General features: G+C 40.5%; 1 pseudogene; it reads right to left on the bottom strand.

Annotated features, from left to right (window-relative positions):
- Positions 1–314: 314 nt before the first annotated feature.
- On the bottom strand, positions 315–16671 carry LOC134444362 (uncharacterized; annotated as a pseudogene).
- Between the last annotated feature and the right edge of the window lie 407 nt (positions 16672–17078).

Below are 17078 nucleotides of genomic sequence, written 5' to 3'. Positions count from 1 at the left end.
TTTTGCTTGGAAATGACAAGCGTACAACACATAGTATCTTGGAAAGACGTAATTAGACGCTGTAATATCACCTTATACACATCATTGTTCGAATCAACTCAGAGAATCATCAAATTCCACCCTGGCTTGATTAAATTTCCTCTCATTTAGCTTGGAAGAGAGGTGTACTATAACACAGAATATCTTGTAAGTGTGAGCAAAGCACTGAAATAGCAACTTACACACACATAATTTTTTGAAGTTACACAGAAAATCATTGAATGACACCCTGGCTTTTGATGCCATCATGCTGATTATTGATTTCTCTTTTTTACTGAGAACTATTTTCTCTGCCACTTTCTGCACAATAACAGCTCCTTCTCTCACCTCCTTTAACTCTTTGATGCGCTGCTGCCATCCAGGCTTGGCCTCCTGTTCTTCTGACTGTATCAACAGGTCAACATAGTCTGGAGTAGACAACGGATCTGGCCGAAGAGCAATCTCTTTCAGACGTGTCAGACATTTAGTTACATTTTCCATCATTTCCAAAACCTTTCCCTGTACTTGGTAATGTTCCAGTTCCAACTTTGCCACAATTTCCTCTGTGTTCATCTTCGCTACCATTGCGTTCTCATATTTACGCTTCAGCTCTTGGTATGTCTTCTTCTCCTTCACACGTATTATCTTCCATCTGTAGGTCATGTTGACGTGAACATTCCAGTCACATTTCCCTGGACAAACTGTGCAGTATAAGTTTGTCATTGCAGAACAGCGGAATTTGAAAATATCTCTTGCTATACCACAGGGGTAGTGGCAAGTATAGTTGCATCCATGGCAATTGGTGATGAATTTTCCACTTGGAATATCACACTTTTCAGATTTCTCAACTTCTACTTCATAATGAAAGTCCTTGTTTTCTTGTATTTCAATCTGGTGTTTGTCCAACGCAGCCTTTGTTGTTGTTATTTCCTGCATTTTTGACAGCCCTTGTCGGATGAGTGGCTGTACCCCCTCAATAGTTGCCTCCAGCCGTTTGCGCTCTTCAAGAACTTCCTTTGTCAGAGTCAGACTCTGGGTTTGCATCTTGCCGAGTTGAGTGAAAAACTTCTTCATGCTGACCGTCCCCATTTTCCAGAACATGTGATCAAAGTCTTCTTCATCACGGCTGCCTCTTGTGTTGTCAACAAAAAGAGCAGAATTGTTAAACTTGAAATGGACAGGTGTCCCATCTCTCTGTGAAGCACATGGAATGTTGGCCTCTTTGATGGCTTCCAGAACTGGAGGAGTTTGATTATCGGCGAAGGTGACCAGAGTGATGATGTTGTTGGCGATGTTCTTCCCAAACACAGAGAGGATTGCCTGAAATATGTACCGCTGTGTGTGTGTCAGACGACCTAAAGCAGCCTGAACTACAAAACACACTGCATCAATTTCATCAATGCCATCCTTGTTTGTGAAAAACTGCCTCATTTTTTCTGTAATCTTCCTGTCTTATTTGATTCCTCTGGTGTCCCCAAACCCTGGGGTGTCGATGATTGTAAGTGAATATGGGACTTGGAATTCATCAGTGTGGTGAATCTGATAGGCTGTCACCTCTGGGGTCTGACTGTATGCTTGTGATTGGGTGGTCTCTTCATTTACTAGTTTAAATCTCCATTTATCCTCCCAGTTTACACCGAGTATGTGGTTGATCATGCCATTGATGAGGGTTGTTTTGCCAGATCCAGTGGCACCAACAAGCATAATGGTTTTGTTTGAACGGTATTTGTGTAATGCTTCTCCAAATACCATTTTGTTGAACTGACTAGTTTCTGGTTTCATATTAAGCAAGTACACTGGTGGCTTTCCTGTGAGGCGAGTGAACTTGTTGCTGTCCAGTTCAGGCTGTTCATATCGGGAACCTGTTGACATGAATACTGATGATGAACAAATACTGTACACGCATGAATAAACAGGCTTATACTGATTATGTTCAGGGTGGTGATTGAAATTACTATATATATTGCAAACAAAAACATAGGCTTATGTGTGTAGCCCCAGTGTGGATGTACAATGGTGCACTGCCTGGACAGACTACAACAGTAAAAGCAAACCATACATGTGCAGTGTGTGTGTGTGTGTGTGTGTGTGTGTGTGTGTGTGTGTGTGTGTGTGTGTGTGTGTGTGTGTGTGTGTGTGTGTGTGTGTGTGTGTGTGTGTGTGTGTGTGTCTCTCTCTCTCTGGAGCTGTATTGGAGTGTGTGTGTGTGTGTGTGTGTGTGTGTGAGAGAGAGAGAGAGAGAGAGAGAGAGAGAGAGAGAGAGAGAGACTCACCTTTCATGGCCGTAATGATCTGTGGAAAGGAAAACAGGCACATAAGTCAGAAGACGCATGAGCACAGTTTTGAATTAGCAATATAACTGGGTATGTTTGCCTCTGGTTGTAAATAGACTTGGTCAAACAGACTTGGATTGTGTTGTCCATCTATCATGCTGTCTCAGATCCAAACATCTGCTACAAAATGTATCCTTCTCTGGTCAGTAGGAATATTTGGATAGGACATGTGGTGGCTGATTTCTTAACAGTGATGTGTTGATCGGTAGTGGAGTACATCAATAAGTGTTGCAGTGTGTGCCTGTGTTGCAACAGGGATAACCTAATAAGAGAGTAACTACAGAACACTGTTAATGAAAGGACTGGGTGATGTGGTAACTGTGTCTAATAGAGACATTGGATCTTTATTTTACACATTCTCTGCATTGCCATGACAATTGATAAACTCATAGTATGGAAGCAGTTGGTCTGCAAACTGTATTATTCCTGCAAAAAAAAAAAAAACGTTTTGCCTAATGAAGGTCCAAGAGGATTGAAAACTACCTAAATAAAATTTTAATTTTTAGAGCAGAAGCAGTGTGTAGTAGACCAAACCCTTTCCTATGGTCTGCAAGGTTAATTTGGATTTTAACAATATAGTAGACTATTTGATACTTAAAATACTCCAAAGAAGTATTAAACAAGTATAATTTCTAGTACACTGGCAGGACAAGGTCTTAAGTGTTTATATTATACTTACAGTAAGTATACGTTAAAAAAAATAATGGACATTAAGTTCACCATATTTCACTAATGCATACAACAGAACTGATAAAGATGGTACAACCAAAGATTACATTCTACTCATCAACCCTCTCTGGAATAATTCTGTTAGAATGAAAGGAATGGGCACTCAGGGGTGAGTTTCTCAAAGGGGAAGTTGTTAGCCTGTTAGCAACTTCGGTAGTTGCCAATGGAAAAATGCATTGAAAGCAACAAAGTAGCTAATGTAGTAAGCTACTTTGGTTTCGAGAAATTCACCCCTGGTGTGTTGACTGGTAGACATTTGCCATTCTGTGCCTTGCCTTGACAAGTGATAAACTCATAGTAGGAAACAATTGGTTTGAACACTTTATTATTGCTCTAAAACATTAACCTTTTGCCCGATGAAGGTCCATGGGGACCAAAACTTTTTTAATATTATTTCTAGAGCCCAAATGCAGTTTGAAGATCAACCATTTTTACTGTCTACTATAACACCTGCAAAGTGAATATGGATTTGTGCACCCACCCGACAACAAAGGCACAAACTCATCCCATTTTTTTAACATACATTCATTAAAAAAAAAAACAAATGTGTCAATCATCAAATAGCAAGCAAAGGGAACTCGACAACCTTAATGCCTATGCAATATTATTGCATTTTAGAAAACAAAAAAGTGCTGCTCAAGTGTGTTGTGGTATGTTGTTAACCCTTATCTTGTCTTAATTTCCTGTTACCATGCCCGGTTTCGACCCGTGTTTTCAATCAGCTGTAAAAGTGACAAATAACAATAACTGTCAGAACCACTCTCGTCAAAAATGAGATGGGAAACAGAGATACATTTCGGAAGCTTTATTTCGAATCCAGACATTTGTGTTTGGCGGTATGGCTCTGTTCGGAGGAAGTTCCCCTGCTTCTCCATGAGCTCCATGGAAGCCAATACAGGGAACAGCAGCATCCTCAGGTGGAGTGCCTTCCATTTAGCTGGAAAGGCAACATACCCCCTAGAACAGAGCAAGCAACAATGACAACAGTATGACATTATTTGGCAACGATTAGTCTCGTGGAGCAGGGGAGGTGGTGGGTGCAAAACAAGCAGCAAAAACCAATGACAGGAAAACAAATTTGGTAGTTTAAATACAGCGGACCAAAGGTCAGTATCCAATTGCGAGCAGCAACTGATTAACCCAAAGCGCAGCTGATTCATGGAGAGCTGTATGGGTTGGATTGGCGTCAGCCAATCAAAAGGGTTGACTACGTGGTCTAGAACTATCACAGGTTGCTTGATTGTATTACCATTCTTTTTTCTCATGTCTTGACTACCCTTTAGGCTTCTCTTGTTAGGGTCGACTCTGGGATTGAACCCAGGTCGCTGGCTTGGCAGGCTGGTGTGTTACCGTTACGCTACAGTTCAGATGAATTGAAAGACCCAAGTGCAGAGGTTCCAAAAGTCAGAAGTTCCAAACGAAAAAATTAAGTTCTCTTTTTATTTTTTCCAAAGCTCAGAAGATCCAAAAAAACTCAGAAGGTTCAGGTCAGAGGCATACAGCATGAAAAAGAAACAAAAAATCCAAGATTAGCAAAAAATAGCAAAATTGGCAAAAATGCTTGATAAACACAAAAAGCTCTTCAACAGTTCAAAAAAGGTAAGAGCATCAAAATTCAAAAAGCAAAAAGTCTCAGAAAGTTCAAGGGAAAAAGTTCAAGACAGCTCACCAGCAAAGTGGACGTGAAACAAAGACTCCGTGACAAGCAACCAAAAAACAGGGCTTAAGTAACCAGACCAATTGTTAACATGACAAACAGAAATGGCAACAGGTGGTAGAGGAACAAAAATGGAGGGAAAACTAAATGAGAAGGCGGGGCAGGATCACATGACAGAAGATAAGGCACATGTCAAACGAAAACAAACGCACAATCAAAACAAAGGGAAATGACAGGTGTCCCACAGCGATCCCTAGTGGCCAGAAGAGCCATGGCACCTAACATCTCTTTCTAATGGAAATATTGGTTTAAACATATTGTCAAGGGTTTAAGGTTCTTGTTTTGTATGCATATCCCTTGATTGAAATGAAAAAGTAACCTGATGTAAATAAGAAATTAAAAACATTTCTTGCTACCTGGCTATCACTGTGCAGTAGTAGAACACATCTTGAAACACTATTTTTATCTTGCATTTTTATTTTATTATTCACAATAGTTACCCGTATATATTTACCATAGAGAAACAGGGAAAAAAGGATGTTTTTAGCCCCTTAATGCATGCCGTACCTCCTGTGGCACGCTGTAATAGACATTGAAAGTTAACTACTATAGTACTACACTACTATGACAGTGCATGGGGCCTTTAGTAATACATTACGACTTGGTCATTGCCGTTCTGGTAACAGCTCATTTATAATGCCGTGCCTTAAAGTATACCTCCGGGATTTTGGACACCAGACCTCATTTCCGAGTCAGCCAGGGTGTAAACAATGTGTCCAGAACGTTTTTTTCACATTCCATGCAGTCCTTGTGAATTCTCATATCCATGTTGCTAAGCTAGCGCAAGTGAACGGGAAGGGGTAGCCTGCCCCCAAAAATAGTCTTATCCCGTTTAAACAACATTCAAAACAACCCCATTATTATGCCAGACTGCAAGTGAAAATACTTGTCTTAGTAGAATGAAGTTTGAAATTAAACCAACCTACACTCACTACAAATGGTGTTAGAAGTGGAATTGCTGCTTTGAGACCATCTGAAGTTTACCTATAATGTGTCAGGCATAATGTCATGTGAGGAATCCCCAGGATGTCCCTGTGCTTGGAACCCCACCCCAAAAGCATAGATGATGAGGCGCACTGCATGCAACAAGCCAAACCAATGCATCACACTCATTTGTGTGTGTGTGTGTGTGTGTGTGTGTGTGTGTGTGTGTGTGTGTGTGTGTGTGTGTGTGTGTGTGTGTGTGTGTGTGTGTGTGTGTGTGTGTGTGTGTGTGTGTGTGTGTGTGTGTGTGTGTGTGTGTGTGTGTGTGTGTGTGTGGCAGAGTGATTTCTTGCAGGTGAGGCATGACAGCTCATCCACATTGCGGAATCTAACCTCTAACATCACCAACCTTTGTCATCAAAAACATGTTCTAAAACCTGTGTGATTGTACACCATCTCTCAATTTTTGCACCCTGGAAATGGGAGGTGGGCACAGACAAAATATGCTACCACCTCATTTTGTATTTCTATAACCCTGAAAATGAATTGCTGTGTACGTAAAATCTACTGTGAACACTTTTTCAACCCTCATCTTGATCTACACTCTAGCTTAGTTGTACTTCTACAGTGGTATAGGGTAACAGTCACTGTAGAGTCATACTTTTACATTTATTACAAGTAAATAATGCTCAATATGTATACAGAAAACTGAGTGTTATATGAATGTTATATTTTACTAGTTTGGGCTGGCAATGTATTTGCCACATTCAATTACCATGTTAGCACATTTTTATAAACTATTTCATAGCCAATCTTTAGTAAATAGTCATCATACATAAAGCAAGCGTGAAGATACTCCAAATAAATAATTTAAAGGATCCATACACAAGATTATACTCCGAACGGCGAAAACCGTTTTTTTTTTTTTTTAATCTCATTTTGCCTTTTTCCTTGTCAAACAATAGTCAAAATACTTTTAGTACCCTACTTAGATAAACTATTCCATTGTTGAATGAGAGCATACTAAACTCTGTCCTGACTAAATTAATCCGTAAAATTAAATGACACAAAAAAAGGTCAAAATGACATGAAAAAGTCCAAACTCTTGGGCTTTTATGCGCATTCATGCAGCCCCATGAGCCCAAATGATTGGTAGAGGAGCTGACTATATTTATTTTACCTAGCAGTTCACTTCTTATTTCAGTTTTGGCTGTAAAGATTGCTCTATAAGCTACTTATTAAGAACACCATAACTGCTATATTTCTTACTACAGCATTACAGAATTTAGAAGAGAAAAAAATGTTTTGCTTTATTTTGTGAAAATAGAGGTGGCTGACAAAGTCAAATGCCTTGATGCAAGAAACTAAAGAGTTCGTTTACACAGTCAAAGTTGAAAATGGGTCAGTGACGACCAGAATACATGGTTAATGTTGCCCGCACTGAGATTGTATTCTGTAATGTGTCAAGTAAGCCATCAGCTGTAAGCTTATCTCTGAAACTCCTCATCATCGTGTATCTGCCTTATTTACACAATAACACTTGAAAGTGAAGTGCAAACATTTTGGTCACTGTCAGTCAAACAGACAGTGCAAACAATGAAAATAAAGACACACCCTTTCCGTATGTATTGTAAGTCAGGCCACACGGAAGACAGGTAGCTCTACTATGAAGACCCAAAAGGCAAAATGAATGTTATTGACGTTTATTTAGCTATTAATTTTTGACATGAGTGAATAGTGAAGAACAATTTTAGTGCTAATTGTCTTGTGATGATGTCACAACCTACAATTGTTTATTATTATGCTTGTAGCATGACCAGGTGAACTGACAAAAATATTATTTAATCAATGAACCGACTACGCCACCAGAGGGCGCTAAAGTCCCTCTAGAAATTGAATTACACACTAGTGCATCAAAGCACACAGGTTCGTAAGGAACGACAGAGACAGGATTACAGGGAACAATTACTTTCTTCTTTTTAATACTGCAGGACGTACAAAATACAATGTTATTTAAGACCACAAAATAAACAAAAAGTACATTGGCGCGGGACAGGTAACCACACAATAATGAGTTGGCTTTGGTTTCCCCTACTGAGTAGCTTCAGTACAAGTTAACACGATGTAGCACACACTTAGCACAGCAAGCACATCTAGTTGAATATAAGCATGCATGGAAGTAAATCATTAACACAGCACACGAAATTACACTAAGGCCTGAGCAAACTGAAATCTTAGCAATTGGTGCTCCTCACTCACATGACACCACGCCACAGCAAATTGCCGCTGTGGCTTAAAGGCACACGCACCACTATGCTACATTATTAAGCGGGCTTGCGGAGCAAGGACCATGCAGAGCATGGCCCTTGCAGAGCAAGGCCCGTTTATAGTAATCTCTAAGTCCTGTTTCTTATTATTATTGGTTCTCTTGTGCAGGGGCAGTAAAAATAGAAAATGGATCTCCTCCTAGGCCTTTCGAGATAGAGACACCGTTCAAACACTAAAACGACCGGCTCGGCTTGGAGATTGCGTATGGTTATAGGCTTCTCCGTGTCTCTTGTCGTTCACCCCTTTTTGGCGATTTTATGAAAGCCTGGGTCCCCATTACAAACCATGGTGGAACCTTCATGAACCAAAGTTCCGCCACTCTAGAGATTAGAGTGTAGGAGGCTTTTTCGGTCATAAAACATCAACACTTTCACCTAGAAGTTTAGTTGACGCGTTGTTAGCGAGCTCTATGGGATGTCTCCAAATTGTCAAAGTTTCATCTCCCAACTCCCAATACTTTTTAAATGGCAAGTTTGTAAAAAAAACAGTCCTGGGTCTATGGAGAATCCCAGTCTTTGGAAAAGTGCATTTTTCAAGAGATCAGCGCATGTCCCACACGGAGGTCCATTTGTGCCTGAAAAATTTAACCTATAAACTTCATTCAAAGACTGTTAGAGAGATCACAAGCATGACTCCGATCTGTGAAAAGGACACGTGCCAACTCCTTTTAGTTTTTTTACAACGATGTTGTAAAGACAAAAAACTCATTCTCATTTTCTCCCCAGTTTAGAGCTCAATACTAACTGTCTTTCAGTCAATCAGAACAGGTGCAGCCAATAAAGTGTTCCATTTCAACTGTCACTGTCTCAAGATTCTATTCTTAACGAGCAGGTGTGAGCAACCATTCTAGAAGTCTATTGTTCAGCTCTGCAATGCAATGTGATATAGTCTTGCTGGACTGTGCATGACAGCTAGCTGCTTGGCTTAGTGGTAACGCATTGTGCTGGATTAGAGATATGGAGGTTCAGGGTTCGAACCCCACCTGAAGCTATGTTGATTTTCAAAATTATATCATATGCAGTGTTCCTTGGCCAACTTAAAATGCCATGTATGTCATTTATTATCAATGGCAAATGTGCTGGATTAGAGATATGGAGGTTGAGAGTTCGAATCCCACTTGAAGCGATGCTGATTTTCAAAATTATATCATATGCAGTGTTCCTTAGCCAAGTTAAAATACCATGTATGTCATTTAGTATCGATGGCAAATGTGCTGAATTACAGATATGGAGGTTGGGGGTTCGAACCCCAGTCCAAGCCATGTTGATTTTCAAAATTATATCATATGCAGCGTTCCTTGGCCGACTTAAAATGCCATGTATGTCATTTAGTATGAATGGCAAATGTGCTGAATTACAGATATGGAGTTTGGGGGTTCGAACCCCAGTCCAAGCCATGTTGATTTTCAAAATTATATCATATGCAGTGTTCCTTGGCCAACTTAAAATGCCATGTATGTCAATTAGTATGGATGGCAAATGGGCTGAATTACAGATATTGAGGTTGGGGGTTCGAACCCCAGTCAAAGCCATGTTGATTTTCAAAATTATATCATATGCAGTGTTCCTTGGCCAACTTAAAATGCCATGTATGTCATTTAGCATGAATGGCAAATGTGCTGAATTAGGGATATGGGGGTTGGAGGTTCGAACCCCAGTCGAAGCCATGTTGATTTTCAAAATGATATCATATGCAGTGTTCCTTAGCCAACTTCAAATATCATATATTGTATGTCATTTAATATCAATGGCAAAGGGGTTGGATTACAGATATGGAGGTTGTGAGTTCGAATCCCGCTCGAAGCCATGTTGATTTTCAAAATTATATCATATGCAGTGTTCCTTAGCCAACTTAAAATACCATGCATGTCATTTAGTATATCCCCAAAACGCAGAGCTACAACACTTTCAAGATGGCTGAATCCAAGATGGCTGAATTGTTTGGCCCATAACTTCTGACTGGGTGGATGGAGTTTTTCCAAGATTTCTTTTAGCTTTGTTTTCTCAATAGTACTTTGTTTCATCTCTGCCCCAAAAGGCAAGCCCGCTTCCAGCATTTTCTGTGAGAATGCATTTCTAGTTATTATTATTAAGCGGGCTTGCGGAGCAAGGACCATGCAGAGCATGGCCCTTGCAGAGCAAGGCCCGATTCTAGTAATCTCTAAGTCCTGTTTCTTATTATTAAGCGGGCTTGCGGAGCAAGGACCATGCAGAGCATGGCCCTTGCAGAGCAAGGCCCGTTTATAGTAATCTCTAAGTCCTGTTTAGTTATTATTATTGGTCTTGTGCAGGGCAGCAGTAAAATAGAAAATGGATCTCCCCCTAGGCCTTTCGAGATAGAGACACTGTTCAAACACTAAAACGACCGGCTCGGCTTGGAGATCGCGTATATTAATAGGCTTTTCCGTGTCTCTTGTCGTTTTCCCGTTTTTGGCGATTTTGTGAAAGCTTGGGTCCCCATTGGAAACAGTGGTGGAACCTCCATGAACCAAGGTTCCGCCACTCTAGAGATTAGAGTGTAGGAGGCTTTTTCGGTCATAAAACATCAACACTTTCACCTAGAAGTTTAGTTGACGCGTTGTTAGCGAGCTCTATGGGATGTCTCCAAATTGTCAAAGTTTCATCTCCCAACTCCCAATACTTTTTAAATGGCAGGTTTGTAAAAAAAACAGACCTGGCTCTATGGAGAATCCCAGTCTTTGGAAAAGTGCATTTTTCAAGAGATCAGCGCATGTCCCACACGGAGGTCCATTTGTGCCTGAAAAATTTAACCTATAAACTTCATTCAAAGACTGTTAGAGACATCACAAGCATGACTCCGATCTGTGAAAAGGACACGTGCCAACTCCTTTTAGTTTTTTTACAACGATGTTGTAAAGACAAAAAACTCATTCTCATTTTCTCCCCTGTTAAAGGCTCAATACTAACTGTCTTTCAGTCAATCACAACAGGTGCAGCCAGTGAAGGATTCCATTTCAACTGTCACTGTCTCAAGATTCCATTCTTAACGAGCAGGTGCGAGCAAGCATTCTAGAAGTCCATTGTTGAGCTCTGCAATGCAATGTAATATAGTCTTGCTGGACTATGCATGACAATTAGCTGCTTGGCTTAGTGGTAATGCATGCTGCTGCATCAGAGATATGGAGGTTGAGGGTTCGAAACCCACACGAAGCAATGTTGATTTTCTAAATTATATCATATGCAGCGTTCCTTGGCCGACTTAAAATGCCATACATGTATATCATTTAGTATGGATGGCAAATGTGCTGAATTACAGATATTGAGATTGGGGGTTCGAAACCCAGTCAAAGCCATGTTGATTTTCAAAATTACATCATATGCAGTGTTCCTTGGCCAACTTAAAGTGCCATGTATGTCATTTAGTATGCATGGCAAATGTGCTGGATTACAGATATGGAGGTTGGGGGTTCGAATCCCAGTCAAAGCCATGTTGATTTTCAAAAGTATATCATATGCAGTGTTCCTTGGCCAACTTAAAATGCCATGTATGTCATTTAGTATGAATGGCAAATGTGCTGAATTAGGGATATGGGGGTTGGAGGTTCGAACCCCAGTCGAAGCCATGTTGATTTTCAAAATGATATCATATGCAGTGTTCCTTAGCCAACTTCAAATATCATGTATTGTATGTCATTTAATATCAATGGCAAAGGGGTTGGATTACAGATATGGAGGTTGTGAGTTCTAATCCCGCTCGAAGCCATGTTGATTTTCAAAATTATATCATATGCAGTGTTCCTTAGCCAACTTAAAATACCATCTATGTCATTTAGTATATCCCCAAAAAGCAGAGCTGCAACACTTTCAAGATGGCTGAATCCAAGATGGCTGAATTGTTTGGCCCATAACTTCTGACTGGGTGGATGGAGTTTTTCCAAGATTTCTTTTAGCTTTGTTTTCTCAATAGTACTTTGTTTCATCTCTGCCCCAAAAGGCAAGCCCGCTTCCAGCATTTTCTGTGAGAATGCATTTCTAGTTTATTATTATAGCTTGGTCTTGTGCAGGGGCAGTAAAAATAGAAAATGGATGTCCTCCTAGGCCTTTCGAGATAGAGACACCGTTCAAACACTAAAACGACCGGCTCGGCTTGGAGATCGCGTATACTAATAGGCTTTTCCGTGTCTCTTGTCGTTTTCCCGTTTTTGGCGATTTAGTGAAAGCCTGGGTCTCCATTGAAAACAGTGGTGGAACCTCCATGAACCAAAGTTCCGCCACTCTAAAGATTAGAGTGTAGGAGGCTTTTTCGGTCATAAAACATCAACACTTTCACCTAGAAGTTTAGTTGACGCGTTGTTAGCGAGCTCTATGGGATGTCTCCAAATTGTGAAAGTTTCATCTCCCAACTCCCAATACTTTTTAAATGGCAGGTTTGTAAAAAAAACAGACCTGGCTCTATGGAGAATCCCAGTCTTTGGAAAAGTGCATTTTTCAAGAGATCAGCGCATGTCCCACACGGAGGTCCATTTGTGCCTGAAAAATTTAACCTATAAACTTCATTCAAAGACTGTTAGAGAGATCACAAGTATGACTCCGATCTGTGAAAAGGACACGTGCCAACTCCTTTTAGTTTTTTTACAACGATGTTGTAAATACAAAAAACTCATTCTCATTTTCTCCCCAGTTTAGAGCTCAATACTAACTGTCTTTCAGTCAATCACAACAGGTGCAGCCAGTGAAGAGTTCCATTTCAACTGTCACTGTCTCAAGATTCTATTCTTAACGAGCAGGTGCGAGCAAGCATTCTAGAAGTCTATTGTTCAGCTCTGCAATGCAATGTAATATAGTCTTGCTGGACTATGCATGACAATTAGCTGCTTGGCTTAGTGGTAATGCATGCCGCTGCATTAGAGAGATGGAGGTTGAGGGTTTGAATCCCACCCGAAGCCATGTTGATTTTCTAAATTATATCATATGCAGCGTTCCTTGGCCGACTTAAAATGCCATGTATATCATTTAGTATGGATGGCAAATGTGCTGAATTACAGATATTGAGGTTGGGGGTTCGAAACCCAGTCAAAGCCATGTTGATTTTCAAAATTATATCATATGCAGTGTTCCTTGGCCAACTTAAAATGCCATGTATGTCATTTAGTATGAATGGCAAATGTGCTGAATTAGGGATATGGGGGTTGGAGGTTCGAACCCCAGTCGAAGCCATGTTGATTTTCAAAATGATATCATATGCAGTGTTCCTTAGCCAACTTCAAATATCATGTATTGTATGTCATTTAATATCAATGGCAAAGGGGTTGGATTACAGATATGGAGGTTGTGAGTTCTAATCCCGCTCGAAGCCATGTTGATTTTCAAAATTTTATCATATGCAGTGTTCCTTAGCCAACTTAAAATACCATGTATGTCATTTAGTATGCATGGCAAATGTGCTGGATTACAGATATGGAGGTTGGGGGTTCGAAACCCAGTCAAAGCCATGTTGATTTTCAAAATTATATCATATGCAGCGTTCCTTGGCCGACTTAAAATGCCATGTATGTCATTTAGTATGAATGGCAAATGTGCTGAATTACAGATATGGAGTTTGGGGGTTCGAACCCCAGTCAAAGCCATGTTGATTTTCAAAATTATATCATATGCAGTGTTCCTTGGCCAACTTAAAATGCCATGTATGTCAATTAGTATGGATGGCAAATGTGCTGAATTACAGATATTGAGGTTGGGGGTTCGAAACCCAGTCAAAGCCATGTTGATTTTCAAAATTATATCATATGCAGTGTTCCTTGGCCAACTTAAAATGCCATGTATGTCATTTAGTATGCATGGCAAATGTGCTGGATTACAGATATGGAGGTTGGGGGTTCGAATCCCAGTCAAAGCCATGTTGATTTTCAAAATTATATCATATGCAGTGTTCCTTAGCCAAGTTAAAATACCATGTATGTCATTTATTATCAATGACAAATGTGCTGGATTACAGATATGGAGGTTGGGGGTTCGAACCCCAGTCGAAGCCATGTTGATTTTCAAAATTATATCATATGCAGTGTTCCTTGGCCAACTTAAAATGCCATGTATGTCATTTAGTATGAATGGCAAATGTGCTGAATTAGGGATATGGAGGTTGGGGGTTCGAACCCCAGTCGAAGCCATGTTGATTTTCAAAATTATATCATATGCAGTGTTCCTTGGCCAACTTAAAATGCCATGTATGTCATTTAGTATGCATGGCAAATGTGGTGAATTAGGGATATGGAGGTTGGGGGTTCGAACCCCAGTCGAAGCCATGTTGATTTTCAAAATGATATCATATGCAGTGTTCCTTAGCCAACTTCAAATATCATGTATTGTATGTCATTTAATATCAATGGCAAAGGGGCTGGATTACAGATATGGAGGTTGTGAGTTCGAATCCCGTTCGAAGCCATGTTGATTTTCAAAATTATATCATATGCAGTGTTCCTTAGCCAACTTAAAATACCATGTATGTCATTTAGTATATCCCCAAAACGCAGAGCTACAACACTTTCAAGATGGCTGAATCCAAGATGGCTGAATTGTTTAGCCCATAACTTCTGACTGGGTGGATGGAGTTTTTCCAAGATTTCTTTTAGCTTTGCTTTCTCAATAGTACTTTGTTTCATCTCTGCCCCAAAAGGCAAGCCCGCTTCCAGCATTTTCTGTGAGAATGCAATCTAGTTGTTTTTAGTATTACATCCCCCGACTGTATGTTATGCCATCATTCAAACCATGACAGCAACTGTACTATTGGTAAGATGTCTCCATTAGGGACGTCCCGATCCGATCACGTGATCGGAAATCGGCCCCGATCACGTGGTGTGCGACTCGATCGGAATCGGGTGTACCTCCCCGATCAGGACTCGGATAAATACATTCTCATAATTTTTAAAAATAACATGATATAGCCTATCTATCGCAATGCAGTGGCACAGAGTGTAAAACCTCTTGGCTTCACAACATTACATCGCCAACTGAAAGGCATTGGAACACTGTAACGCACATCAGCTGATGACACTTCAGGTCCGTCAGCAGCACTTCTCTCCCTCTCTCTCTCCATCTCCATGTTAACGCAAGCAACTGACCTAGGTCTTTATTCTGATCAAGTTAAATGAAATGAACACGACTTAAGCAAATATGACAGAGAACAAAGTATAGCCAAGGTGACTTACACGTCAGGCTACTGTAGTGTATATCCACGTGAGGATTCCGGACAGCAAAATGCGTCATTGACTATCCAACAGATTAATGATCACTGCGCCATAGCCTACTGCAGTCAACTGTTCTAATTCATTTGCAGTTGAACCAAATGATGCAATGACAAGGACTCTGATGGAAGTTGATGTTTACTGAACCTTCCGACAATATGCAGGTGAAAACAACAAAAAATAGACTGTAGTCTAGTGTTTTAACAGACTCAACAATCTTGTGCATAGGGCCTACATCTAAAAAACGATCTTTTTAAGCTATTTGTTATCTTAACTTTCAACTTCTAACATAACTTAATCCTATCACTTGTTAACATAAGAATCAATTTAGCTTCTGACTTTTCCTTCTAGTGCTTGTTTTTACAGATAATTATGGACAGTTTCAGGATAGGAACAACAAGGGAGCCGTCGTAGCAACGGTTTCTAAGCACAGGTTGCAGGAAGCGTATCAAAATAAAAGCTCAATTCATTCTCAGTGTGTCATCTAAAATGGTCATTCTGCACTGACCCAATAGTCCCACTGCCTACAGAAGTGTAACCATTTTGTTTTGGCACTGCAAATGTGTTATTTTGTCTACTTAAAAGGTAGGCCTTTTGAATTTTAATTTGTATTTTAAACAAAAAATAATTAATTATTATAAAAGTATCGGATCGGGACTCGGTATCGGCAGATTCACAAAATCAATGACTCGGACTCGGACTCGAGGGCAAAAAATGCTGATCGGGACATCCCTAGTCTCCATCAACCTGGATCCAAGCTAGGTTGAACTACCTGTCTTCCGTGTACGTGGCCTTAACTATATAAGGGTGTGTCTTTATTTTCAATGCTTGCGCTGATGATGGTCTGTGACCGAAACATTTGCATTTCACTTGAGCAGCACTTTTTTGTTTTCTAAAATGCATTAAAAGTATACTATTGCATCAACATTTACAGTAGGTGTGTGAGTTCCCCTTGCTTGCATCCAGTTTACCTATTGGAAACCACCAGGCACCAAGTCCAAAGGTGCAATATCTCAACTGGAAAGAACGTACTGTACATCAAATAGCGTGAACAAAAAATAATTAGAGATCCACATCTTACCTTTTTATTAATCCATGCTGATGCAGTGGCAATGATGTTGTAGCTGGTGGTGTCAACTCCAGGTTCCGGAGCACTTTGGATGCTGGTCTCCTTGAACTTCTCTACCATTGCAGCAATCAGAGGGTTTTTGTTGAGGACAGGCCTGGAGTCGAAGGTGTGTTTGCACAGGGGGCAGCTGTATTTTCCTTTGCTGTCCTCCTGATCCCAGCAGCAGTTTATGCACATCACACAGAAATTATGTCCACAGGGAATCGTCACTGGATCCGTCAACAGCCCCAGACACACTGGGCGAGTGAAGGACTCGTCCTCCTGAGAACACGCCGACGCCATGTTGTCGCTGCTCCGGACACCTAGTGCACACTGGAGCAGCAGCAGAGTGACAGCTGACTTCCTCAGAATATGGAGGAGGAGCCCAGAGAGGGTGGGGTGCTATCTACGCCTGTCATCTGTTACGTGTCTATGAGGGGTTTTTTTGTCATGGGACCGATGCCTCCAACATGCTTCTCGTATGGCGTAGTGTGTTGACATTAAAAACAGAAACAACAATGTGAGGAAATAACACAATTCTCCACAACCGCAACAACATCCTATCATTCTGAAGTAGAATCGCTACCTCCCAAATCGTAATCGAATCGAATGCACACCACTAGTAAATATCCAATTTGACAGAAATAAACTACAAAGGGTATGCACATACTATGTTCATTGAAGCGGTTTGAGGTGGTTAAAGATAACTCTGCATTGTAT

Source organism: Engraulis encrasicolus, unplaced genomic scaffold (assembly GCF_034702125.1).
Source record: "Engraulis encrasicolus isolate BLACKSEA-1 unplaced genomic scaffold, IST_EnEncr_1.0 scaffold_529_np1212, whole genome shotgun sequence".
Lineage (NCBI taxonomy): Eukaryota > Metazoa > Chordata > Actinopteri > Clupeiformes > Engraulidae > Engraulis > Engraulis encrasicolus.
This window is presented reverse-complemented; position numbering and strand designations above follow the sequence as displayed.